This window comes from Leucopleurus acutus (genome assembly GCF_964270905.1).
Source record: "Leucopleurus acutus genome assembly, chromosome: 1".
Lineage (NCBI taxonomy): Eukaryota > Metazoa > Chordata > Mammalia > Artiodactyla > Delphinidae > Leucopleurus > Leucopleurus acutus.
This window is the reverse complement of record NC_139142.1, coordinates 153,234,820-153,262,054: the sequence shown is the minus strand read 5'-3', so window position 1 is coordinate 153,262,054 and position 27,235 is coordinate 153,234,820. Positions and strand designations below refer to the sequence as shown.

Sequence of the window (27,235 nt, the reverse complement as noted above, 5' to 3'; positions counted from 1 at the left end):
ACCAGGCTGGCTTGTGTTTTAAGGTGTATGTCCCCCACCATGGCCTGCCAGCCCCTTTGAAGGAAGGGCTGCTCTTCCTTACCTCTATATCACAGTGCCTAGTAAAATACGGAGCCCCTTCAGTTGAGACACACTTGGACACCTAAGTGCTTTAAGGAGGACAGAAAGAGTTGGAAGACTAACAGATGCTGCCCTTCAGAAGTTCCTTCCAAGCCAGTGGCACATGGTCTAGACCCAGCTGAGTGCAGCAAGTTGCTGGACTTCAGGTACATGTTTTTGAGACCATAGGGGCTATGATGATTTCCTAAAATTGGTTACTTTAATTACAAACAACAGTGATTATACCTTGCTAATGGATTTTACAATAGCTGTGCTCTAAAATTCTTAAACTTACTTTTTTCCCCTCTCTTCTTTCCTCCCTTCCTCCCTCCCTTCCTTCCCTCCCTCCTTCCTTCCTTCTTTCCTTCCTTCCTTCCTTCCTTCCTTCCTTCCAACTCCCTGTAATTCTTAGACAAGGGCTTTGACTTGCAGGGAGTAGTGGGGAAAGAGGTGCTCTCTTAGGTGATGCAAACACTCTTCATTTCTGCTTTGGCTGGACTCAGAGCCAAGTTCTCTGCCTGGCTTTCTGGAGTGACCAACAGCATTTGAATGGGTAGGGGATGGGTAGTCTGAGCTGAGTCTTCTCTGCCCCAAGAGGGTCAGCTTCTGCCAAGGAAGGGAGATGGGGTGAAGCAATGAGCGTATGAAAACTTCTGTCAGAAAAGTCTATTCTCATTGTTCCTCTTCTCCTTCCAGGGCAGGTGGGAATAAGGGAGCCATTGCTCATGGTCCTCCCACCTCACCTTTTCCTTTCTGAAGGAAAACTGTTCAACTCTTCTATTTTCTTGGAGCAGAGAAGCCAAATCCAGCTGGCTTTGCAGCTTCTGGCAGATTAAAAAGTGTGCATTTCCACATGACTTGCTGAGTTACACCAAATTCTAACGTGTTTTTAAAAAAACCTCCCTGCTGCAGGCTCCTCTGAACGCTGACATTGTGGGGCTCTGAGCACAACTCCAGGTTAATTTTCCAGTGTCTGGTGTTTATGTGTCACTTTCGTGTTGGGTTCTCCCCAGTACATTGCCTTGTCCTTGAGGGAGGAAGCCTGTTAGTCTCCAGCTTCCTTTGTAACTTCCCAGTTCCTCTGCCCACAGCCTCTGCGCATCTGCTCACCCACCCCAATCACTTTGTTTCAAAGTGCTGTGCGACTGAATTTCTCATCTTCAAATGAAAATAATTATTTGGCTTTGTATCCACTGCATAGGTACCTCTGGGTGCGTAGATAGGCAGCGTGGCCGTAGAAACTCCAGAGGCAAGCAGCCTTCATGATGCAAAGACTACAAATGTCTCACCTCCTAACGACCTCCCTCGGCAAAAACCAATAGCCCCCAAAAACATTTCCTTTGAACCGCTCTCCGAAAAGGCAGTATGCAGAGTGGTCAGGAGTTCAAGTGCTCAGTGCCCTCCTCTTAAGCTGTAACCTCAAAAGGTCACTTTAGCGCTCAAGCTTCCCTTTCCTCCTATGTAAAATGGGAATAGAAACTGAAGCTACTTTATGGGGATGTTGTAAGGATGATGAGCTATCATATTGCAAACTATTCAGCACACAGTTTAGGGCTCAAAGCATACTAGCTGTGCCTATCAGTAACTAGCTATTACTAGTAGTTAAGATCAGTAGTTTTGAGTCTCTCCCCGGACGTGGCGAGCTTGGCTTGGGTCGAAAGCCAGAAAGGGATCGCCCGCCTTCCAGCCTTCCAGGCCCCTTTAAGTCCTACTGTCTGGGGGCCGGGGTCCGAGCCGCCTCGGCGCGCCAGGGGCTTGAGTCCCAATTGTGCTTGCTCAGTGAGGGTGACCTGGTGGCCGCGCAGGCGAGGGCACTGGTGCGGTCCCAACCGCAATGTGGGTGTGGGCGCGGGCGTGGCGAGCGGAGATCTGGGGCGCCAAGCTTGCCCCGAGGGCGGGGGTCTGGCCGCGGCTCCAGGAGCCCGGCAGGGGGTGTCTGGGCCCTTCCGAAGGACGCCGCCTGGCACCGAACTCCGGACGACTGACGGACTCGCGCCCCGAGCCCCGGCCCCGCCCCTGGGACCCCGCCCCCCGGCGCCCCGGGTTGGCTGGAGCCGGCGGCCAAGCGAGGCGATTTGCCACGCGCCGCGTCTCTGGAGCCGCTCTGAGCCCGGCCCCCGCGGCTGGTCAGGGAGGCAGCAGTGGGGGAGGCAGGGCTACAGGGCGCGACGCCGCCGGGCTGCCCCGCCCTAGGAGGCGCCCGGGTTCTCATCAAGTGACCAGTATCCCTTCCAGGAGAACACGGTCCTTCAGAGGGAAGCGAGCTCCAGCCTCTAGCCCCGGCGCCAAACCGCCGTCATCTCCTTCCTGTGCCGGGTGATCCGTCTCCTCATCCACAAGAAAACATAGTCCGCCTTTCACGTCCTTGTGGGGTAGTGCTCGCTTCCAAACAGTGTGACTCTCTTTGCCCGCACCCTTGTCTTTCCCACTCCAAGTGCTCTAGGACCCACCAAGAAGATAAATCAGCTCTATGAAGAAACCTTAAGGGAGAAGCCAGAGAGGGTGCGAAGGGAGGTGAAGGAAAAGGCGAGCTTGGCGGAGGGACACAGAGTACCGTCGAAATAGTGCGCACGCGCGCCGACAGGAACGAGTTCCGGTCTGGCCCGGGCCTGTCTCCTAAAAATAGCCCCGGTGTGGGGATCCGTGCGCTGATGTCCTGACGAGTCCCGGGCTGAAGGAGGCGGCTCCGGGCGGCGCGGAGCGCTGGTGGCGGGCCCCCGTTGCGGCTTGTGTGCGCCCGCCAGCTGCGCCGGAGAGACGGTGAGGGCCGCGGGCGGCAGGGCTCAGTCCGCGGGGCCTGAGGGGCGGCGTCTCGGCGAGGGGGCTGGGGGCGCCGGGGAGGGGGGCGACGCGGCCCAGGAGGGGCGCCTGCGGGGCTCCGGGCACAGCGGGACGGTGTGGTGTCCGGCTGGCTGAGAGCAGGGGTCGAGGCGCGCGGCGGCGGGGCGGGTGGGGTGAGGGGAGGCGGCGAGCGGTGGTCGCGTCGGGGTCGGAGGCGAGGGGCAAGGCGCCTGCGGAGGTGGGGGCGGGGTGCCCTGAGGGCGGGCCCGAGGTCTGAAGGGGTGTCGCGGGCCGGTGGAGGGAGGCTCGGCCGCGCAGGCTCGGCGCGAGGAGCCTCCCAGGGCGCGCGCCGTGTTTGGGGCTGGGGGGCGGTGGTGGACGTCGTCTCCTTGAAAGTTGAAGGAGTTCCCTGGGGGCCCGGAGCCTCTCTGTAGGGGAACGCCCGAGGGCCGTTTTCCTAATCTTTCAGTGTGAGGCCGGGGTCTCCCCGAAGCGGTTTACCGGGGGGTGCGGGGGGCGTTTTGCGCTGTTGTTGGACTCGAAGAAGTTCCCCCACTTCTGTTTGGGAGAAGGTTGGTCTAACGGAGTGGAACTCTGTGTGTGTATGTGTCTGTGTATGTCAGTGGCCGTGTGTGTGTGGATGTGGATGTGTGTGTGGATGTCAGTGGCCGGGTCGGTACTTGGGGCCAGGAGGTGGCCCGGGCTGGGGGCACCTGCGGGTGCGGACGCCCGACAGTGCGGGGAGACGTCGCGGGGAGGGAAGGGGCTACAGAGGGAACCGCTCACTGCCCTCACCCAGGACGTCCATCTGAGTAGATCCCGGCTCGCAGGGAAGGTTTTGTGTGATAAGAAACTTTGCCTTTTAGTTCGATTCCATCTGTCTTTGATCAGTGAGGATTTATTAGTAGGTGAGATAGTGCAAACAAGTTTGGAAAAGGTGAGCATTTCTGAATTAGAAAAGCAAGGGATTTTTTTGTTTGTATTTTGTTTTTTTTCCCATTTAAAGTGTAACTATAAAAATGTCCTCAGACCTGATGACTGATTACTGAGATAAGAAGCGAGCCTTCTGTCCTGATCCAGTAGGGAACCATGTGTAGATTGAAGACTAGCAGCACCGTGTTAACCTGCATTTTATTTTACAATGAGATTGTGATTCCAGTAAGTGTGCTTTTAGAAAGGCCTGCTGTGGTGTGTTGACAGTGTGTGTATTTTAAAACAAATACTGTCTGAAAATTTTCAAGTTTTAGCACAGTATGTTTTCATTGTGTCTTGTATCTATTACTGTATGGAGAGAAGGTTCTCTAAAGCTGTAATTAGGTGTACATTACAGAAGAGCACTTTTCCTTTAAGAATCCAGCTGTGTTGTTTTGGCATCTGCCAAGTACTCCAGTTGTCAGTTTTAAAATCTGTTACCTTGGCAGTCCTTGTACAGTCTGTGGAAAAGTTAAACAAAATAGCTTAAAGATTTTTTCTGCAAACACAACAACGGCATTTATTTTAATAGTGTGAATTTAGGAAACGAGGATAAAATAACTAGATTGTGTTATTATGGCTTTTGTATATGTCTCTTGGTTTGGGGTGTTTTTTGTTTTTTTGGTTTAGTTTTGGAAGGCTCAGTCTTTACTCATTTCTTTTCCTGTGAATGGCAACTTTTAAGAAAAAAGTCAGAAGTGTTTTCACTAAAGTGGAAGACAATTTTAGTTAGACTTTATGTAACATGTGTTCACTATGTTTGATATAAAACATTAAGATTAGTTCTATATGATGATGCACTAACTGATTGTGGAATCACTTCTAATTCTCAGTGAGCATCGTAGTAAAAAGTTGTGATAATGGTGTTAAAATGAAAATACTCTGAAGAACTAAAACTAGTGATTTAAATACTTTGCAGACACGGGCTTTAATAATTCTGTTGGAAGAGTGCTTCCAGTTGAAACTTATTTACTAAAGCCGTCAACAATTGTGAGATGGTAGTGACCTCTCTAAACACAGGTTTTTCATTTAATTCACACTGTTGTTATATATGAAACTGGTTTTATTCACACTGGAGCAAAGGTGATAAAATCATGTTAACTCCTTAAATTGCTTCCTAGCAAAAGTCCAATAAAATTGTTTAGGGCAATGAGTGAATGAGTGGTGGGGAGTGCTCAGTAGAAGGAAAATAGCTCTTTGGGGCTCAGAAATAATAATTGTAAAGTCACCATATTGAATTAGGGATTGAGAATAATCTTCTTTATTATTAGAGTTTTTATGTTTCCTTAATGGGTATGTTTGACAAAGGTTATTTTGTAAATGCAACTGGAAATAATCTTTTAAAGATGAGTTGTTTTGAATGGTGATGTTTTATTTTTCAAGGCAGTTGCATTATTGCTTTGTATTTTACATTAAGAAAGCAGTGCAGGTTAATATTAATTTTATTAATATTCAAGCAGTAGCAGTGTCGTCACTCATTAATTTTTTGGTTACCAAGAGAAATATTTAAGTATATTCTGAGAGTGGTTAAGTAATTGTGGAAATGTTTATTAGAACGTGATTTTGAAGTTTGAAATATTTTAATAAAATCTTTTTAGTAGATTTGTTTTCCGATTTAGGAGGGGGAAGCCATAAGTAAATTTGTTACTGGGAAGTAGCATGCTTATCAGTGTGGTTTTGGGAAGCCACTTTTTTTCCCTCCCTTTGCTGCTTTTATAAAGTCTGGCAGGAGGAATTTAGAGTAACACACAATGATGATGGTCCTAGATTTTCTTTGGGCATTTCTAATTTTATATATTCTGTCTTGTAATCAGACTATGCACCTATTTTTTGTTTGTTTTGGAAGATATACTCTTGGTACATATGAATGTTACAAAGTCTAGCTGAAGTTTTCTTTTATCAGCGATGGGGCAATGAAAATACTGCTTTGTGGACTGAAAACGATCAGCATTGCCTTTTTCTAGATTAGAAAGAAAATTTCTGAATGTTCTTAGTAAATTGAGAAGCGAGTGCCCTCTCAATGTTTGAAGTAATAAGGGAAGTGTAAATATGGAAAATCAAATCTGTCTTCTAGTTAACTTCCTGCATAGAATACTCTAATACATTGTGCTGACTTGCAAGTCCTCATAAAGGAAGGCTGCTTGACTTTGTCATCAGATCTTGGTTCTGATCCCAGCTCTACCATTGACAAAGTTATGAGACGTCTTCTGTGAAATGGGAAGGAATTACACCACCTGCCCCATAGAATTGTTAGAATTAAATGAAATAATGGTGTGAGTTCCTAGGACGTTCCCTGAGACCTGATGTACAAAAATGCATATTGCCTCGTCTCCTTTCATCTCTTCCTGCATACATCCCTTCCTATGTAGATTGTATAGGTACTCTGCCCAATACCTGTACCTTTAGTGTTTGTTACCAAAAGGATTTCATGTAATGTATAAATACAGGAGAATGCTCATATATTTGTTTGGGATAAAATATCCCAGCATCTTAAATTCATTGTCAGATTAAACATAAAATGTTTAGTTGACTGATCTGCAATCATTGTTGGATTCTAACTTCCATGATCTCTCTACATAAAAAAAAAAAAAAAAGTGAAATATAAGTATTTTTCCTACTTTTCACTGAAACATGTCGTTAAGGAATTATCTGTGGGAGTTATCTTTAAGATATGATATTTAAAATTTGAAATTACAAAAATATTTTTATAACATACCTGGAATAAGTATATCTAAAAAATAGGTTTTCTTTAGTTGGTAATTTTAATTTTTTATTCTTCATTTTACTTGCTTGGTGGAACTAAATTATTTTATTTAGGTGTGCTTTATCTGTGTATGGTTTATCTGTGTATACTATGTTAAATGGATCCTGTGTCCAGTCTATTATAATTGAAAGTATAAGCTCGTTTGTTAATAAGTCTCATGCATGGCACGGGATATGTGTTGGCACATATTTAATAAGTACTATATTATTTATATAGATATATGTTATTTACTGATTTTAATAGTTTTGTATTTACTAAATTGATATTTACTGAACTTAGTATTTTATTTAATATTGAATCATCTTAGTAATCACTGAAGATGAAATCATAAGCATATGAGTTAAGAAAATTAGCTGGTTTATGAAGTGGAATACCAGATTTTTGAATATTGGTGTATGACAGCAGATAATTTACTTCTTCATCAGTTTAATACCTGTTGATGCTGAAAGCCAGAGGAATTGTTAACATGGGTGAAAAACAGACACTAGCTGATCAGACTTCTAATAACTATCAGCCAAGGCACATCTTTTTATGGTTGTCTTGAATCAATACTAATTTTATTTTCTTCCTTATACAAAAATGTAAACTTTAATTTATGGACTTAAATTCAGCCATCAATAAAGTTACATTGTTATATGTTTTGAGAAACGTTTTGGTAGTGGGTGGTAAATTTATATTGCATGAGCTGGACCTTTTCACCAGGTTATTTTTGTTGCCAGCAGCATGCATGTGGAGCTTGACTTGGATTAGTTTGAGGTATGATTTGTGACCCTTGGAACAAAAGGATACTCTCCATTTAACCTGGTAAGATAACTTGTAGCTGTTGGCTTATTAAAACAAGGTGCTCTTGCATTGACTAATATTGTATTTGCTTGTCTCACTTTTTATCCCCAGCCCTAGCAATCCATCTTTTACGTAGAGATTAGGATTACATTTCTAAAATTCAGATCTAAATTCAGATCTGAATTTTAGAAATTCAGAAACTTTGAAGGCATGTAAAATCAGTAAAGAGGCAGTAATTTAAAAGATAAGAGGTTGACCTCTAAAATCTGACTGCCCAAGTTTTAGAATACCCACTCTAGCACTTTTTCTTTGGCAAGTTCTCAGTCTTCTTGAGGCTCAGTGTATAAAACAGTGATTATAATGTTATTTACTTTGTAGAGTTGTTGAGACGATTGAATGAGACATGTATTGTCAAGCTTTTAGCACAGTCCTTGGTACCTAAAATGCAGTAATTTTTTCTCCTGCTGTTACTATCATTACCACTACTGCTGTTGCCATTATTAGTCACGGTTCACTTCATAGTATGATTCTATCCTATCTTTCTAGGCTCATTGTCAGCCACAACTCTTCAGTTTCTATGACCCAGTTAAGGCCGGCTATTTGCTCCTCTCTGAAAAGGCTATTATTTTCATGCTGATGTCTCCCACTTTTATTTTTCTAGCCCAGAATTTTCCTGAGCTTGATATTCACTTGGAAATCTAGTTGGGATTTCAAACATAATGTTAGCCACGTGACTAAGATATAGCTATTTATTCGTCTCCCCCAACCTTCGTCCTCTCTCCTACCCTCAAACCCTGGTGTCTCTACTGGCCCTCCCCATCTCAGTAAATGGCAGGACTCAAGCCAGAAACCTAAGATATCATTTTGGATTCTTTTCTTTAATCTCAGATCCAACCCATCCACACGTTATATTGTACCTTCAAAATCTGTCTTGAGCCAATCCACTGCTCTTAGCCTTCACTGCCTTCACCTCTTTATTTCAAGGCATCGTTATCTCTTGCATGAATTACTGCAGTAGCCTCCTGACTGGGCTTCTTGTTTCTTTTCCTGTTCCTCACAAGTTCTTTATTCACACAGCAGCCCTAGGAACCATTTTAAGAGCCTCAGTCATGTCATTTTTCCTTAAAATCTTCCAGTGACTTCCCATTCCTCTCGAATGGCCTGTATTCTTTTCTGCGACCTGAATGGCCCTGAATGATCTTTCTCCTTCTCATTGTTCTTCCCTTCATTCACTGGATGCCAGCCACTTGTGCCTCTCAGTGTTCTTTAAACGTTTTACTTCCTTTTTAGGGTTTTTTGCACTTTTTGTACTACCTGCTTGAGATGCTTTTCATAAGGCTGGCCTGGCCAAACTCTTTGGAACTTGGCCCAGATCTCACTTTCTCACTCAGACCATCCTGTTTAATGTTGCAGTCCGTTAGTTACTCTGTCACACATCTTGTTTATTTTCTTTAAGACACTTAGTATAATTTGTACATATCTTGTTTAGTTATTGCTTAATTATGGTTTTTCTCCATTATCTGAATGTAATATATCTATATCTTCATTCATGTTTTTGCCAGGGATTGGAATGCTCACTTGCTCATATTTATCCTTTAAGTTGTAGCTCAGATGTTATCTTGATAACCGATTTTAATGTTTTTAGACAAAGTTTTCCTCCCTTGCTCTTGATGCACACACTATTTGTAAAATCCATTATAGCCTATTTAAAGTATTATAATTGATGTCATTCTCTTCTGCTAGGCGGAATTCCTGTGTCAAAGACTGTGTTGCTCCTTCTGTATGCTCAGTACCAACCAGTCTGTCATGCCACATATTAAATCTCCGTAAATGTTGAATTGAGTGGAAGTTGTCCTAATCAACTGAAATGACCAACACAAACCAGTTTTCCCAAATGAGACTTTAAAAATTATAAAAGTACTTTCCAGATTATAAAATACTAGTTTGTGCATTTCCTGTACATATTAATATATGTATTCTGGGTCAAGGCAGGAATCCCAGAGTTATCGAGCCTAAGTATAATAGCATTTCCTGAGATTCCATTTTGTGAGAGCTTTCGTGGCCAGCATTAGGAACCTAACAGCTATTTGTAATGGTGAAGAGCATTCCACATTCTAAATACCTAAATTACAGATGAGCTTTTGGAACATAACCTGTTTGTAAGTTGGGGACTATTTTAGCAAAATGTTTATTTTGATGCTGAAAACCTTTTTCTTAATGGTGTTAAGCTTATTTTCACATGAATTATGAAGGGAAAGGGAGAAAAGAATCTGTGAGTTGAGATTTTGTTTTTCAGAAATGGCTCGGTTTTCCCAAAGTAAAGTTTTGGTATTGGCAGAAGGTTGTTGTTGTTTTAATGTTTTGCTTTGGGAAAACCTTAGAGAGAAGTTACAAGACTAGTACAGTGAACTCATATACCTGTCACCTAGATTCACCGATTGTTAATATATTTAGCATATTTGCCTTATGATTCTCTGTATTTGCAGAGTGGCCCCAAACTCTGGAAACAGATATTATTATTTTATTTTATCTATAATTTGAAGCTCCTTGATTACATTTTCTGGAGTATGCCAAAGATTCAAGTTTATTCAGTTAAAGTCAGAAGCATATCATCTGAGGCAGAACATCACAGATGCATACAAGGGATAGATTGGAAATGCTGCATTAATGTACTTTGCTAACAAGGAAACCACATATTAAACATATTAATGTCATTCAGCATATCATGTGTTGTGCTGTAATAGCAGGAGTCCACTCTGTAGATCTTTTTCCTCTTCTTTTTTTTCTTTTCTCCTTTTTCTTCCTTTTCCTATTATAATTATTTTTATTGTTAACCATTTGAGAGTAGGTCTCACACATCATGATCCTTTACCCCAGGTGCTTCAGCAATATTGTCTGAGAACAAGAGATATTCTTACATAACCACAGTATGATGGATTCAAGAAATTTAATATTGATACAATAATTTACTATACAGTTCATGTTGAAATCTCTTCAGTTGTGCCAATAATATCCTTTAATAGTGTTTTTTTCTAATTCAGTGTTATTTATTGTATTTTAGTTGTCCTCTCTCCTTTAATCTGAGACAATCCTTCAACATTTTTTTTCCTCTGGCATGAATAGTTTTGAAGAGTACAGGTCCTTTGTTTTGTAAGATGCAGGAATACCACGTAAGTGGTGATATATCCTTCATAGAAAAAGGCAATATAATATAATGGTTGACCCATAGTATTGTTGTTTACTTGGATCACTTAGTTAAGGTTTGAAAACTCCATGTAAAAGTTTTCATTGCCCCCTTTGTTATTGTTGAATAATCTTTGGGGAGACCCTTTGAGACTGTGTAAATACTCTGTCTTCCCCCAGAATGTTCACATAATGGTTTTAGCATTTGTTGATGATTCTTGCCTGAATCAGTTATTACACAGCAGTTTCAAAGTGGTGTTTTTATATTATTCCTTCTATATTTGTTAGTCGGCCTTCTATTCAATTGTAAATTAGAGCTTTTCCTTTTCATTGCTTATTTAATATCAATATAAGTTTATAGATTCTTTTTTTATGAAGTAGATTATACTCTATCACCTGTAAGTATTCATTTTTTAAAAATATTTATTTATTTTTGGCTGTGTTGGGTCTTCGTTGCTGCACACGGGCTTCCTGTAGTTGCGGCGGAACAGGGGCTGCTCTTCATTGTGGTGCACGTGCTTCTCATTGCAGTGTTCTTTTGTTGCGGAGCACGGGCTCTAGGCGCACAGGCTTCCGTAGTTGTGGCTCGCGGGCTCTAGAGCGCAGGCTCAGTAGTTGTGGCGCATGGGCTTAGTTGCTCCGTGGCATATGGGATCTTCCCAGACCAGGGGTCGAACCTGTGTTCCCTGCATTGGCAGGCAGATTCTTAACCACTGTGCCACTAGGGAAGTCCCCTGTCAGTATTCATTTTGATGTTCCAAATTAACTCAGGTTTGGTCAGTGGGAGCTCCTTCAACTTAACTCATTGATTGTTTTGACATGTTTCTGTCATTTTTGGAGCACTTCCTTACTTTGGGGACAGAAGATATTCCAGACTCATCTTCTTTTCCTGCAGCTGTCCTAGGATCAGCCATTTCTTCAGGGGGGTCCTGGTTTCTTTCATTGGGTTAAGAGTATTTAGAAGTCAAGAACTGGGCAGTAGGTATGCTCGTTGATACTGGAATATCATTGTTTTTAGAGCCTTAGCTGACCAAGCTGAGAAATTTTGAGTTTATGCTGATTGCTCAAGCAGTAGATTGTAATTTTTCTTTACGTTCCTGGAACTCCTTAGCACAGAATCTTTTCTTTTGAAACTGTTAACAGTTTAAGTGACTAATTTGTCATGGAATTTTTCTGTTTAATTCTGTAATGGTTGGGTCTTGATTTCCAAAACTTATTTTAAGATTCTTGGGAATAGGAGTCCTGTTTTATATCTCTTTGTATGTTCAGTGAATATGTTTCATAGTGCCTTGAGCATGATTGGTACCCACAGGTGGTTTATAATGTATCAATATAATAATGACTCAATATTATGTTTATTACTTTTACACCATAGTTAACTATTCTTGTGTTTTGTTGTAGCATTTCAGGTAATTTTGTGGAAGCTTTTAAGTGAATTGGTGATTCATTTGTTCTGTTTTTACTAACTTTGTTAACCTTGAAGTAATGAAACATCTAAAAGTTTTTCAACTTAAAAATTTTAAAAACCTAATTCTTGAGATTAAAGTATATAATTAAAGAACATCAAAACGACTAATTTTGACATTGCTGTTTTATAGTGTTTTGTTCTTTAGCCCTTTCTGGGATTCACTTTAATTATAGTGAGATGATATCTAGATCCTTTTTAAGTCTAGGTTACATGCTTTATATATAATTAACGTTGACTTGTTTATGAAAGTGAAATTAAGTGCTACAAAGTGTAGTGGAAAGAATATTGTGCTACTGAGCCAGGAGTCATTGGGTTCTAACTCTTTGTAAACATTGTGTTACTTTGGCAATTTCACAGTTGGATTTTCATTATCTTATTCAGTCTATGGGGCTAGGTGATGAGGAATAAGAGTGAAAAGGCATGGCTTTCACAGTCATGTGGGAGTATGGATACATATAGGTTTATAATTCACTTTGCTATGTGCTTGATGTGTATAGTGCAGAGTGCTACAGGAGCACATAGAAGGGGCAATTAACCCAGTTTCAGGGAAGCCAGGAAAATTTATTCCACTGGAAGTGACATTTTCAACTTAGGATGAAGTCTAAAGAGTGAATAGGACTTAGCCTTGTGAAGAGAGTAGGTAGAGTTTACTAGACCTGTTAAGGGCAAGAGATACACTTAAGAACCTTGGGTTGCTTGGAGAAACTCAAAGAGTACACTATGGATGGATCAGGCAGTGCCAGAGAGATTAGACTGGAGAGGTAAATAGGGACCAGATTATGAGAGCCCTTAAGCTGTGTTAAGGAGTTTGTACTTTATTTTAGGGAAAATCTAAGCATCTTAAGCCTGGGAGGAAATTAATTTAAAAGGTGATACTGATTGCACTGTGTAGACTTCTTCAGAGAGAGTTAACAACTGGTAGGCAGGGCTTCCCTGGTGGCACAGTGGTTAAGAATCCGCCTGCCAATGCAGGGGACATGGGTTCAAGCCCTGGTCTGGGAAGATGCCATATGCTGCGGAGCAACTAAGCCCATGCGCCACCACTACTGAACCTGCTCTCTAGAGCCCATGAGCCACAACTACTGAAGCCCGTACGCCTAGAGCCCATGCTCCGCAGCAAGGGGAGCCACTGCAATGAGAAGCTAGCGCACCACAACGAAGAGTAGCCCCCACTCACTGCAACTAGAGAAAGCCTGCGTGCAGCATCAGAGACCCAACTCAGCCATAACTAACTAACTAACTAAATAAATAAATTAAAAAAAACCAAAAAACTGGTAGGCAGGGAGAATAATTAGGAGGATGTTACAACAAATTAGTTAAAAGGGGTTAAGGTGGCCTGGACTGTGATAGTGGGATGAGGATTGAAGAAATAGTTGGATTTGAGGAGATATATAGGAGGTAGAATGAAAGGACTCAGTGATGGAGGGCTTGTGGAAGATGAAAGAGAAAGAGTTAAGGGTAATGATTAGGTTTATGGCTTGGGCAACTGAGGGAATGAATGGGTGGTTTACTGAAATAGGAAGCACAAGTAAGATTTAGGCTTTGGAGAAAGATGATGAATTTACTTGTGATAGAGTGCCTAGATGGATAAAGAGGGTATAGTCAGAGAGTGGGATGTATAACTTACTCTCAGAAGTGAAACAGTTCCTGTTAGTGACAAGGCCTAAGGAGTTGCCCATGGAATGGGTGTTTGAAGAGGACTGGAAGTGAAGGTATGTAGTGGTCCGGGAACAGAGAGGATTTATCTATTAAAAAAAGCCTAAGGGTATGCCTGCCCTAAGGCAGAGCACCCTGTTTTAGATTATCTCAAGGTTTTCAGCATTTTATCTTGGAAACTAGAAGTGAGAAATTTCAGATACTGTGGTCTCAATAAGATTGTCTTAAGTTAAACAAAAAAGCAAAAAAAAAAAAAAAGAAAACCCCGCAACAATAAACATTTTTTTCTAAACAAAGCAGGAGACTGTTTAATTGCTCCAGACTCATCTTGTATTTTACTTTTCCCAATCCTGGAATCATCCTCTTTTCTGAAGAGCCCTGGCTCCTTTCGTTGGAGGATGGCATTTAGAAACCAAGATCTGGGTGCTAGGTGTGCTCATTGCTCCTGGGGTGTCATTGTTTCTAGGCCTTTTCAGCAGAGATAAGAAATATGTGTGTATATGATTATACATATACAGTCACTTCTACTATAACGTGGCATGTGTGTTCCTGAAAATCACTGTGTGATGCAAAGTTGTATAATAAAGACCACGGGGTTCGTGGCATCAATGGAGCTAGGAAAACAATACTCAGAAACTTTGTCAGTGACACATTAAAGAGAAAAGATAGGAACCTAATAAACCTATTTAAAACAGCAGTCATGCTGTTAAACATGTTAAATGGTTAAGTATTACATAAAGAGTAAATATGGCTCTTTGCTATGAAAAAGACATGAAGTTTGCCTATGTAGGTGAGTTTTGGAAAGGTTGTGGCTTGTGAGTTATTTTGAAGTGGTGGATTGAGAGTTATCTGAAATCAAATGAAACACCACCAGATGTGGATGGATGTGGCTCATAACACATGCTGTTATGTTATGGACTGTGGTAGATCATTTTCATTTGAGTCAGTTCTCCCTTGGGTGCCTTGCAATTTATTCTTCATTTCTGGAATAATTTTTTTTTCTATTTCTTTTTTGAATTCAGTCAGCTTTTTAAGTTTCTCATTTTTGTTTTTAGTTTTTCAGTTTCTGTCTGATTCAAAGTGGTTTTCATATCCTCAAATGCTTGTTTGAATATGTTTAATCCAATTATTAATATATTAGGAATAATATATTAAACAGAATATATTTAATTCTATTTGGAATACTGACTGACAGAGTTTTTGCTGCTTTGAGGTTATTTTTGGTAGGAGGTTTTCCTCACATGATATGTCAAAATCTGTTTCCTGATTTTCTGGATTTCACTTTTCTTTTGTTCATTTTTGTGATATTGGGGGGTTTTAGAGTATTCCTAGTTTAATGGTGCCCTTTTCTGTCAGTATAAAATAGTCCTGTTACTTCAGTAGTTCTTATTTGTTTGTTTTAATGGTTGGAGAGAAGGGTTGTGAGACTTCCAATTTTATGATTCTTTTTGGTCTTGCAGGACCTTACATTTTCCCCTTTTTCTTTTTCCCTTTACCATCCAATTGCCAAAGGACACTCTTTCCTTCCTTTTGCCTGTCTTCTCCCAGAGGCCATGTGTTTCAAGGTTGTGCCCCCTTACATGGCGGCTAGCTCTTTAAATGGCACCTGTTCTTTAAATCACCAGAAGTTTGAACTTCCTTCCCTGTACTCTGTATTCTGATCTGCCCATTTTCCCAGATTTAGGGTGGGTTTAATATTTTTGGTGGTCCTTGCAAATGACCCTTAGGCCTGTTTGCTGGCACCAAGTCTTGTGGTGAGTGGGGGTGGAGTGACAGCTTGGGAGATCAATCAAGTACTGGGATTTGGTGAGTTTTCTGTTTCCATTCATAGAGAGCATTTTTTTTTTTTTGTCTTTAGGCTATGCTGAAAGCTTGGTTTTGTGTAGGATTTCCTTTTCCACCTTGTTTTTTCATATGGTTTAGGGGAATATTTTTAGTTAGTTAGATAATGCTACCACCATTGTCCTCACTGAAGTGTCTACTTTTGGGGGAGGGGGAGCAGGAATCTATTGACTTATGCTATCAGTGCTACAAAGGTTTTAGTAAGAAAAGACATAGGTAGTCAACTTACACTGGTGAGCTAGAGATGTTAGAAAGTACCCTGTAGGAGATATAAACCAATTTAAATACTCTTGCTTCATTCTGCTAGCATGTAAATGCAGGTTCTAGGTTATTGCAAGAGGCTTAAGTGATTTTTTCTGTAAAGTAAGGTTATTAATTCAAATATTTATTTCTGTAATGTATATTGGAAATGCTTTGGTTTTATTTATAACATGAATGAGTTACAGGTCTATATTCAACCTAGCACTTCTTTGGTACTTCTTTATTCTAATGACAATCTAATATGTATAGTTTTCAGAAAAGGTAACTTCTTTTTTGGAATTTAAATCATTTTTAATAAAATTTTTTATACTTAGAGGTGGAGATGTAAATAATATATAAGAAATCTAATGGTATATAAGGAATAATAAAACATTAACTTGTGGATCTACTGCCTCACTGAAAAAGTAAAACTACCAGTATTCTTGAAGTCCCCTGTGTGAACATTCACAGTCTTATTTCTATCTCTAACCCCAGGATTAAGAGTTGTTAAGAATTTGTGGTTATTATTCTCTTGGCCTATATTCTTAAGCAGGATACTATTAGTACATGTAGCTAAAGTCCATTTATTTTCCATGCCCTCACATGCCATTGTATGACTACTTCACAGTTTATTTATCCATTCTATTTGTTTCCTTGCTGGTTCTGTTAGTAGGATAGTAGATTTTTTTCTTTTTTTTTTTTAGAAAGGTAACTTCTAAACTTGGAAATTGATCTGATAGATGTGAACTTCTTTGAAAGTTAAACTACTTGTATCTCTTCTCTTTCTTTTTCTACTCTTTCGGCTTTCTCAGTTTTATTTTATGATTGAACTGTTGTCCTTTGATTACAATAAATTGTAGGTGTCGTGTTATTTCTTGGCTGTACACTTTTATTGTGTTTAATAAGATGGCACTGTATCTGTTGATTGTAGTTGAAGCTAACTGGTTCTCTGTCTTATATGCTTTATATCTATGTCTTTTTAACATGAGAAATTTAACAAAGTTGGAGTTATGTGTGGAAGTTCTTTATGCTTGGTTTCTAGAATTTAGTTGCTTAAAATATTTATTACCTTTAAGCATTTCTTTCCCTAGAATTAACAAGTTTTTTTGTCAGTGTTTTACGTTGTTGGGGTAGAAATTGACTTGTTCCATTAGTCATACATTTCTTTTTAAAAATATAAACCGAAATTAAAAGGCCTATTGACTTTAAACATCAGAAATCTTTCATAATATAAATTAAAACCTTTGCTATTAATGATGTGTTTTTGGAATTCTCCACGTGGCTTTTTAATGGTGTTTAAAGGCAGTCAGTACCTATGCCCAGCTGTCTGTCTTTGGAACTTCATATATGAGCTTTCATTTCTTTTTTCGTAGCTTCCCCAAGTCTTAAGTAATGACTTGACAGGCTCTCTATACAATTTCTTTTTACTGCCCTACCCCTTTTCTTTCAGCTGGCAAATATGGTAGCCCCAAAGCAATGTCCATTGCTCTGCTCCCTTACTCCTTACTTTAGACTCTATTCCTTTTCTATTTTCACTACTTTAACTATTGTTTCTGTATTGTTGTTGCAGAAATATAAACACATTTAAGATATAGCTGTTTGCTTCTAGTAGATAATGGTGTAGAAAGGGTAAAACCCCATTAATTACTATACTACATTAATTACCAAGTGATGTGTAAATCTTAGACACAAGGCATGGATTAGGCAGTTCAGGGAAGGTAGAGTTCAGAAGTGACCAGGGAATGCTTCATGGAAGAATTGATATTTGAGCTGGATGTCAGGTTTTATTGTCAGAGGTATAGAAAAGATATTTCACATAGAGAAATCATTTTGAGCAAAAGAACTAAAAGAGAAAAGTGAGAGGTATGTATTGGACACAGTTTGGCTAGATTGGAGGGTGTTTCAGAAGTAGAAGATGGTAAAGTGGGAAAGAGAGCTTGAGACCAGATTGTAGAGCACGTTGGATGTTGAGCAGTTTGGACTTTGTTCTTCAGCTAAGGAAGAGCTGTTGAAAAGTCTTTTAAGCTTGGAAGTGACCAGGGCTGTCTTTAATATGCCCATATAATAAGATAACAAAGATGACATTATGTCCTTCCTTATTAATAAAGCTTGGTTCTGTAAAGAATAATGCTCAACAACACTTGTTTAAAAGGACAGTGCTAGCCTCATTCTTAATTTGATTGTTTGAAGGAAATTGGTGGGAATATATGCCTTTCAAGTAGAAGACATGAATAAAGATAGATGATTCTCTTCTCATTCTCCTCTGTATCTCACTTCTTGATCTCCTTTCCCAGGTCAGGCCAAATGCTGTGCTTTCCATAAAGAACTGATTCCTTCCATTTAGAAGAGTTTTCTTTTGAAATCCTCATAGTACTTCTTATCTGTCTTACTGTACTTACCATGTTTGACCTTATAATAAAGGGAGTAGGTGTATACATAGTGCATTGAAGGTTTTTATGCTTGTGTCTTAGTTGTTCTTGCATTCTTTTCATGTAGATTCTCAGTAAACATATAGTAATCTATTAAGTTTCTGTCTTTCACATGACCCTAGATTTTACATGAGGATTTGTGCTGAACTAAGGTTTTGGACTGAATTTAAAGTCTTTAACACTGCTGGTCTAGATCAGTAGTTCTCAACATGTTTTCTGCTGTGAGATACAGTAGATGAAATTTTGACACATGGACTCCCATGCATCTACTTAGCAGGGAAGTAAAATGTTACAGTGATTTATAATTGCCACAACTATCCTAGGATTTGTTGTCAGTGTAACAAGTAGTAGATGATGTATATAGTTCTTAGGGCAGTAGCTTTAACTCTTCCCAATTCTCTTCCACTTAAGAAGGCATACCAGAATGCAAGGAAAGGTAGTACTATGAGGATAATCTGAAGCCCCCTCTCTCTATTTTATGGTTCAAAGCAGCACTTTAGGAGTATCAAATTATTTGCAATAAAAATCCCAAGTTATAGTATCCATCTTTCAGTATAACTTTAGGGTTTGGATTTCTTCTTTTACATTAGTGCAGATATTTTTGTTGTTAGTATTTGTTTGTTTGAAATGGGTAGAATCCTATTTTGATGCGGATTAGACTGGTAGTCTGGGTATTACTCCTGGATTCCATTTCATTTCTGTTAAGTTTTAGAGTTTGTGTTTCTAAAAAGACCTCTGAGGCCTCTTCCAGTTCAAGACTTTAGGAAGTTGCAGAATATCGCAAATATGGTGTTCAAACTTTTTCTAGAATCTGGCCAACATCCTTATTAATACGAACATCTGTTTGACACACTTTGCCAGCTTACCAGACTTTAACCAAAGTGATGTATATTTGGCCATTTTTTATGTTAAGTGCCTAGTGTCACATTTTAAAGTGTGCTCGTTTTTGAACTTTGTTTTTTTGTGGACAAAATATACTTTTTGTTATTGGGGTGTAGGTGGTTGAGGACTGTAAAAATGATAGGTTCCAGTAACTATATGCCTGACAAGGAATACTAGGAGTGTTAGCCCTTAGTTTGGGTTGAGGCGCATAGAACAAATGGAACTTCAGCATTTAAGAAGTTACATCCTCTACTTGATGAATGATAGCATTATCAGAACATGTAATAAATATTAAATATCAATGTGTATGCTTCCAGTATGGTTGCTGATTATAGATTGGGGGGTGATAAATTATTTGGGAAAATAAAATAGGAACTAGTAATTTACCTAAAATGCCTTATTATTTGTGGCATAACCACCGGTATACGTATCGTTATGGGGAAGATGTTAGATACCATAATGAAGTAGGATGATAGAAAAGAAAATGTGAAGGCACTCTAAGTTATTTTATTGTAAGAGTAGAAGCTAAAAATAAACACATATACCCACATAGAAGCTTGTATACCAGTGCTTAGAGCACCATTACTAATAATAGGCAAAAAGTGGAAAGAAATGTCCATCAGCTGATGGATGAATGAATAAATAAAATGTGGGGGCTTCCCTGGTGGTGCAGTGGTTGGGAGTCCGCCTGCCGATGCAGGGGACATGGGTTCGTGACCCGGTCCGGGAAGATCCCACATGCCGCAGAGCGGCTGGGCCCGTGAGCCATGGCCGCTGAGCCTGCGCGTCCGGAGCCTGTGCTCCGCAACGGGAGAGGCCACAACAGTGAGAGGCCTGTGTACCGCAAAAATAAATAAGTAAATAAAATGTGGTATTTCCATAGAGTAGAATATTATTTGGCAATAAAAAGGGATGAAGTATGAATGCATGCTACAACATGGATGGGTCTTGAAAACATTGTTAAGTGAAATAAGGTAGTCATGGAAGATTATATGGTTCAATTTATATGAAATGTCCAGAATAGGCAATTTTATAGAGACAAAAAGATGCCTCACTGCTTAGGGCTGGGGTGTGGGGTGGGAATAGGGAATGGGGAGTGACTGCTAATGGGCACAGGTTTCTTTTAAGGGTGATGAAAATGTTCTGGGATTAGTGGTGATGGTTGCACATTCCTGTGAATATAAAAAAATTCAGGTGTATACTTTAAATGGGTGAATTGTATGGCATGTGAATTATATCTCAGTAAAGCTGTTTGCTTTTTTATTTTTTAAAAAAGAACTGAGGCTGTGTGAGGAGATGTTTTGGACCTAATGGGTACTTTGGGAGATATAGATGGAGGTGGAAGGGCATGGGGGAAAATAGGCATTTCTGGCATTAGTATACCATCACATTGTAACACCAATGCTACCCTCTCTTTTTGCTGGCTAAGAATGTAATAGGTTGTGTTTTAGTGGGCATTGTAAAAGAACGCAGCTTTTTAACCTTACCTAACGCTGAGACTGGAATTGTGCATTATTCCACTTAACAGGATTAGTCTTGCCTTTCTCTTATTTGTGTATTTTTTGTCATATTAAATTCAAATGTTTTCCTGTTTTCAAGGTAGTGCATAATTATGTTCTGCCCATCTATCCATACTACACCCTGCTTTGCTCTTTTTGTTCACACCTACTCACATTTGTGTCATCTTTTTACCTCCTGTAATTGGAACAGTCCCTAGTTTCATGTGTGCTTGAAATCACTTTCTTTCTTAAATGCTTGCTTCTGTGAAATTAACTGACTTGAAGATACTGTTTCTTGTGGCTTAGTCTTTTTATATGTTTATAAATCTATTCTTTTAAGGCCTTATTAGTATCGTTTTTAATTCTAGAGTCATATTAAATGATTCCAAATATATTCCCAAACTTCTCATTTGGCTTTTGCTGTATGTAGTATTTGCCTTTCTGATTTCTTCAACAATGATGACTCTTTAATAGGAACGTTGCTAACCAATTGACTTCCAGTGGCAGTCTCCATTTGTTCCATTTGCCCCCTTTTCTGGGTTATTTCTTTATGAAGCTAGCACTTATTGAGCTCATACTGGCACTATGCGAAGTAATAGCGTAGCATATATGCTTATTTAATAACAACTATTTAATTAATTTAACAACTAAATTTATGAAGTATACAAACTATTACTACACTGTTTTACAGATGAGGAAACTAAAACTCAGAAGATAATGATCGTTCTTGATCTTAACTGTGTAAAGTCAGAAAAATCTTTTAACTACGTATGTATAGCTTCTCTGTGTTGAGTATCTGCTTTCGTAATGTGTATGTATTTGTACGTATTTGGTGGTTGCTCAAAGTTTTGCATATTTATTCCTAAATGGAATCATACAGTATGTGTGACTCTTTAATGTCTGGATTTTTTCCCTCACCAAAATGTTTTTGCAGTTCATCCATGTTTGTGTCTATCAGTATTTTGATCCAGTTTACTGTTGCCTAGTGTTCCTTTATATGTTTATACCACAGTTTCTCCATTCCCCTTTCATGGACATTTTGGTTGCTTCCAATTTGGAAATAAAATTTTCTCCCCCTCATTCTTTGTGCTATTTTTGTCATCCATTTTATGCTGCATGTTTTTACTTTTATACATTATTGCTACGTTTGCTTTAAAAACCATTATCTCTTTAAAAAGTAAAAGTAAGAAAATAAAAGGTAAACTCTCATACTTACCATTTCTATTGGTCTTCCTTTGTGTAGAAATAGGTTTCTATCTTTTGTTTCTCAGAGCAGTTTTAGGTTTACAGAAAAACTGAACAGGAAGTACAGAGTTCCTATATACTCTCTCTCTCTCTCTCTCTCTCTCTCTCTCTCTCTCTCTCTCTCTCGCTCTCTCTCACTCTCTCTCGCTCTCTCTCGCTCTCTCTCGCTCTCTCGCTCTCTCGCTCTCTCGCTCTCTCGCTCTCGCTCTTGTCTCTCCCCCTTCCCTATTATTAACATGTTGCATTGGTGTGGTACATTTGTTAGAGTTGATATTGATGCATTATTATTAACTAAGTCCATGGTTTACATTAGGGTTCATTCTGTTGACAGATTCTCAGCTTTTGTTTGTCTGAAAATGTTTTTATTTCTCCATCTATGGAGGATATTTTTGCTTTATGTAGATTTCAGTTTACAGGTTTTTTTTTTTTCTTCTTATCACTTTAAAGGCGTTATTCCTTTGCTTAAACTTGTTCACATTACTTTCTGCAAGGAGTCTGTGGTAATTCTTTGTTCCTCTATATGTAATGTGTCTTCCCCTCATTTTGGTTGCTTTTAAGATTTTCTTTATATTACTGGATTTCAGCAGTTTGATTGTTAATTATGTGCCTTGGTACAGTTTTTGTGTGCTTAACCTGTTTTTTGTTCACTGAGTTTCTTGAATATATGGGTTCAGTTTTCCTCAGATTTGGAAATTCTTTGGCCTTTGTTTCTTCAGATATTTTTTCTATCTCTCCTTCTGGGATTACAATTACACCATTTTTAGACTGCCCTTGATATTCTCACAGGTCCTTGATGCTCTGTTCTTTGTTTCTTTTTTTGCTTTCTATTTTCACATCTTCAATTTAGGGATCTTTTTTTCCTACACTGTAGAATCTGTTGCCAAGTCTATCTAGTTGTTTTTTATTTGAGATACTATATTTTTCATCTTTAGAAATTCGTTTGATTCTTCTCAAAATAATTGTCTTTTTTTCTGTTTTTCATTAAATCCTTTAATATATTTATAAAATTTTAAAGCTTATGTCTTTAAAGATATCATCATCTTGTTTCTGGATCTGTTTCTTTTGTCAAATTTTTTTCCCCTGGTATAGGTTACACATTTTTCCAGTTTCTTATGTTGAGTAAGTTTTGATTGACTCTTGGAGGTTCATCATGCTGTTGTCTGGATTTTGTTGGTTTCTTCTCAACAGGCTTAAATTTTGTTTTGGCAGTGTATTCCATTTCTTATGAAAAAGTAGTAGTAGTTTAGCACTACTACTAAGGAGGTGATTCTGCATCAGCGTCTACTCGTTGCGCCAGGTTTCAATGAGATTTTTCTTTCCTCTAGTTGGAATTTGAACATCTCCAAATCTTATGTAACCTCTGGTAACTTTTGAGCCTACTGCTTCCTAGTCATTATTCTTTGCCTGGCCTTGTAGAGTTTCACTTTACTAATGCTGCAGCTTTATTTTCAGCAAAAAACTGTGTTGTCAAGTATGATAGCAATTAGCTATAAGTGGCTTTTGAGAGCTTGAATTGTGGCTAGTTCAAATTTAAATATTCTCTAAGTATAAAACATACTGAATTTCAGGAACTTATGGAAAAACGATGTAAAATATCTGTTTTTTAAATCAATTGTATTCTGAAATGATAACATTTTGAGCATTCTAGTTAAAGGAATTATGTTAAAATTAGTTTCACCTGCTTCATTTTACTTTTTTTTAAAATTTACTTATTTTTTATTTTTGGCTGTGTTGGGTCTTCATTGCTGTGCATGGGCTTTCTCTCGTTGAGGCAGGTGGGGTCTACTCTTTGTTACAGTGCACGGGCTTCTCATTGTCGTGGCTTCTCTTGTTGCAGAGCGTGGGCTCTAGAGCGCAGGCTCAGTAGTTGTGGCGCACGAGCTTAGTTGCTGCGAGGCATGTGGGATTTTCCTGGACCAGGGATCGAACCCGTGTCCCCTGCATTGGCAGGTGGATTCTTAACCACTATGCCACCAAGGAAAACCCATTTTACTTTTAAAATGTGATTATTAGAAAATTTTAAATTACATTTTGGGCTCACGTTATGTATGTTTTGGACAGAGCTGCTGTAGAATCCTCTGTGCAGATTTCAGGTGCAGTTTGTCTTCTTGAACTGTATTCTATTACTTTCCCACACAGTTTCCGGCTTCCTTAGCCTCCCTAAATTTCAGTTTCTGCCTCTTTTACTCGCTTAGTCCACTATATTCTGCTTGGCTTCTCATTTCTGCACTGCTCTCCTGACTCTTCATTGTAGGGTTGCGGTCCCCAACCTTTCTGGCACCAGAGACCGGTTTTGTGGAAGACAGTTTTTTGATGGGATGGGGGGGATGGTTCAGGTGGTAATGCAAGCGATGGGGAGTGGCAGATGAAGCTTCGCTCACTCCCTCGCCTGCCGCTCACCTGCTGTGCGGCCTGGTTCCTAACAGGCTGCAGGCCAGTTGGGGTCCGTGGCCCCCGGGGTTGGGGACCCCTGTTGTAGGGGACACTTTCCGTTTTCTCAGGTGTTGCAGTGCTGAGCTCCTTGTTGTCCAGTGTTTTAAAATTATAGTTTTATATATATATATGATCAGTTTTCTCGTTGAGTTCACTGGGAGAGCATGACTGGTACTAGTTACCACATCATGGGTAGTAGCAAAAATCTTTTTAAGGCACGAGTAAGTTGATGACCACATATGAGAACATGAATTAAAAACACCATTTTTAAACCTCAGTTTTGATTACAAAATGAAATTCATCTTTGAGCAAATAAATACTTTGTATTGTGTTTATAGACTGTACTTTATGTTTTTGGGTTTTTTTTTGCCTGCTTCATTTTTATCTTAATCTGGATTGATTTTTAAAGCTGTTTGTTTTCATATAGAAACCTATTTTCTTTGATATTACGTTATACTCAAGGCAGAAACTTTGATACTTTCCAAACATAAAGCAGTAATTTTCTTCATAATTGTATCGATAATTTTAATCAAGATTTGAGGAGATACTTTTTAGGCCCTCAAGGTTTGAAACTAGGAATGTCAGTATCATGTCAGCAGCACTTTGGTTTCACTTTGCTTTCTAGTTTATTGGCATTCACTGATTAGGCACTTAAATAACCAGCAAATATGGCAAGAGATAGGAGTTAGGGAGCAAATTACTTATTTTAGGCCATTCAGGTCTTCATTTGTCAGCAGTTGTGCTGGGTTTCATCTGTTTGCTTTGTAAAGCGTATTTGGGACATTTGAAGAAAGGAGTTTTGAACCTTGGTCATTTCATTTAACCCTTTTTTGTTAATATGGAAAACTGAAAGATGACAGTAACTTGTGCCACAGTATAAAATATGATATTCAACATTTGTCACTGAAATGGTAATGCCTTCAAAGGTCTCATTTGTTTCAGAGGACCTTTTTTAAAAGTTTTCTTTTCTTTTTTTTTAAATGACCTCTCCATGTGCTTTTTGTGATAGTGTTTGTGTACTTTTTAGTTCTGGTAGTTGTCATATAGGAGCTTAAAATGTATTTTTAAAGTTATAGAGAATTATCACTGTTTATAATTTTTGTTCACAGCAGGCACCGACTTGTTATTCGTCAGGATGTCTTCATATATAGATATTGATGTGCATTGTATATCTGAAGCTGCTCAAGTGTATCAGTCCTCTGAGACTGATATGCTTTGCTCTCTTTTGAGTCTGTTGCTATAGTATGCATTCGTTTATTTCACTTATTAAATTTATTCAACAAAAGCATTAACTGAACTGTGGTTAAAAGCATGCCTGGGTTCTAATCCTGGCTTTACTACTTTACTGGTTTAGCTGTGTGACCTTGGCTAGCTGCTTCTTAGTCTTTCAGTTTCCTCTTGAGGATAATAGTGAGGTTATTGTTGGCTTTACATCACTTAATATGTGTAAAGCAATTAGGCTACTGATTAGCATATGATAAATACTTAAATGTTATTGCTCCTGTTGCAGTTATTATTACTATTATTGTTATGTTAGGCCTTTCTTGGACACCTTTTCTCAAATTTTAATCCCCTCCCTATGACAGTACTTCCTTCTCTGCTTTATTTTTTTTTCATTAAGGACTTTCCACTAGCCTGCTGTATACACTATATATCCCTTATTCACTGTGTGCTGTAGGTCTCCCCCACTAGAATGTAAACTCCATAAAGTCAGGAATAGATATAGGGATTTATTCCTAGCACCTAGAGAAGTGTCGGGAGTATATTGGATGCCCAGTAAATGTTGTCTGAATGGATAATGTTGAATTGTGTGCCAGGTATTGACTAGATATTGGGGATATAGAAATGAAAAAAGTGCAAAAAGGTTTCTTCTCTTAAAAAGCATGTAGTATAATAGAAGAGACTCATACCTACAAAACTAACTATAGTTATTTTGCCCCATGTAAGTGATGGTGATGGTGGTGGTAAAGGATATCTGAGGATGGCCTCATAGAAGGTGTCAGTTGAACTGGACATTTGATCCAGATAAGGAAGATTGTTTCCAGGCAGAGGTAAAATCTTGAACAAAATTACAGAGTTTGACAGTTTGGGCAATGGCTTGAAACTAGGAATGTCAGTATCATGTCAGGTTAACAACAGTTAGGTTAACAACAGTGTAGGTTTAATTAGAAGTAGAGGGAGCTAGGAAATTGGTTGGGACCAGGTTTGGGAAAGATAGCTGTTAGAGGTACAGGTTGTCTAGCTCTTACCTGGACAGAGTAATGGGATTTTTGATGTTCAATATGTGAAATTTAATGATAACTGGCTGTAGCACTAACATTTTAGTTTTGGTTTTATTTTTTGAAGGTGAGAGTGTATTTCTTTATATATTGTTATAAATGAACTATAAAAACTTGGTTTTTAGAATATTGCTTTTTAGAAACTATTTGAGAGCTGTGTACAAAACAAATTTGTCAATAACGGTTAATTTATAGAATTGAGGAATTAATATTTTTTGAATTAAGAATGTGTACCACGTGTGTAATTATCAAATTTTTATTTAATTTGTTATTTCCCATGGGTCAAATTGCCAAACTTTAATTCCTACTGTGGCACTGACACAAAGCTGGTGTCAAAATATATTTAAAAATAATTAGTTTTGTTTAGAATGAGAACACATGAAAAATAGGTTCATTTTGAATTATTGGATTTTAGAAATTGGTAATGTATTGGTATTTGAGGAGATTGTTCTGTATTTCGGTACAATTAGACTAAAAGCTGAAATTGGCTTTTTAAAGCAAGCTCCTTTTAACCTTGGCAAAAAAAAAAGGCTTATTTATGTGTGTGTGTGTGTGTGTGTGTGTGTGTGTATGTGTTTTAAAGTTCAACTTTGAATGCTTAATTTGTTAATATAAAAAGAATATTTGGCAGACTATGGCTCCCCCCCTCCTGCTTCTAGAGGGGTTGTACATTTCAAATA

The 27,235-nt window shown here is 38.9% G+C and overlaps 1 protein-coding gene across 5 annotated transcripts in view; it reads left to right on the top strand.

The window, feature by feature from the left end:
- The first annotated feature begins 2,335 nt into the window (after positions 1-2,335).
- MEF2A (myocyte enhancer factor 2A) overlaps positions 2,336-27,235 on the top strand; it is a 174,669-nt gene continuing 149,769 nt past the window's right edge. For all 5 annotated transcript variants that reach the window (XM_082837139.1, XM_082837143.1, XM_082837142.1 and 2 more), the window contains exon 1: positions 2,336-2,859. The gene's annotated coding sequence lies outside the window, so the exon portion shown is untranslated. The remainder of the gene's footprint in view (positions 2,860-27,235) is intronic.